Consider the following 1,482-nt stretch of genomic DNA (forward strand, 5'->3'; position numbering starts at 1 on the left):
ACCTCTACAACAAAAAGACAAATAATCCAATTGAAAAATGGAAAGGAAATGAATAGACACTTCACCAAAGAAGACATTCAAGCAGCTAACAGACACATGAGGAAATACTCACAATCACTAGCCATTAGAAAAATGCAAATTAAAACCACAATGAGATACCATCTCACCCCAGCATTACTGGCACAAATTAAAAAAACTGGAAATAACAAACGTTGGACAGGCTGCGGGGGAATAAGAACTCTTATGCACTGCTGGTGGGAATGCAAAATGATATAACCATTTTGGAAAATGATACGGTGCTTCCTTAGAAAGCTAGAAACAGAAACACCATACGATCCAGCAATCCCACTCCTAGGAATATATCCTAGAAAAATAAGAGCCGTCACACGAATAGACATATGCACACCCATATTCACTGCAACATTGTTCACAATAGCAAAAAGATGGAAACAACCTAGATGTCCATCAACAGATGAATGGATAAAAAACTATGGTACAGACACACAATGGAGTATTACACAACGATAAAGAACAACGATGAATCTGTGAAGCATCTCATAACATGGATGAAACTGTAGGACATTATGCTGAGTGAAATAATAACAAAAGGACAAATATTGTATGAGACCTCTACTGTAAAAACTCATGAAAAAGTTTACACACAAAAAGTAACAATCTAACTTCTGGCCACATGGCACTATAGGCAGAAGCACCATGCCGTCCCTCCACAGCAAAGACCCAAAAAACTAAGCCAAACAGAGAAAATAGCAATCCTGAAATCCTAAACAACAAATGAAGAGAGAAAGAACTCAGCCAAGCACCAGATGGAATAAGAAATTGACAGAGAACAGAGAGCGAGGAGACATACATGCAGAGGTCCCCTATCAGCTAATGCAGCATGGATACACCATCTTGGACTCCTATCAGAGACCAGCAAATAGGGAGTATGAGAAAGCAGCTTCACAGAGCTTCCAGGAGGGGACAGAACAACTGGTAAACAGCGATATATGCTTTCCCACCCCCTATACTTCTTCATCCCCACTCGCCCTCCTCTGCTTCCCGCAGCCACAGTCTCTTGGCTGGGAAGCACCGACTGCTTGGATTCCACTGGCCTGCAATGGACGACTCCCTGAGTGCCATTTGCTGGCTGCCGGTGTTGCTTTTTTCCACTTCTTTTGATTTCTTCCTTACCTCTCACCACCTCCCTCTCCTTCTGCTCAAATACCAGGCTCTGTGCGCCATCTTTGCTTCTTCCTGAGAGGCTGTGGAGCTCCGTTTGAGTGTGGAACTGCTTCCCAGACTGTGCTGCCATGCTGGTGGGATCCCGGGGCTTTGTTTGTTTGTTTGTTTTCAATTGTTTATTTGTTTTCCTTTTCTTTTCTCGAGTTGGGAGCCTGTTCTGGCCAGGGGGTGCTGTGTGGCTTGGGACCTACCCCCTCAGCTTGTGCAGACATGCAGAGGGATCCCTGAGAGCATTTCTTT

General features: G+C 43.8%; 1 protein-coding gene across 3 annotated transcripts in view; it reads right to left on the reverse strand.

The window, feature by feature from the left end:
- EVI5 (ecotropic viral integration site 5) overlaps positions 1–1,482 on the reverse strand; it is a 286,322-nt gene that overhangs the window by 68,425 nt on the left and 216,415 nt on the right. The window lies entirely within an intron of this gene.

This window comes from Trichechus manatus, unplaced genomic scaffold, assembly GCF_000243295.1.
Source record: "Trichechus manatus latirostris isolate Lorelei unplaced genomic scaffold, TriManLat1.0 scaffold00058, whole genome shotgun sequence".
Taxonomy (NCBI): domain Eukaryota; kingdom Metazoa; phylum Chordata; class Mammalia; order Sirenia; family Trichechidae; genus Trichechus; species Trichechus manatus.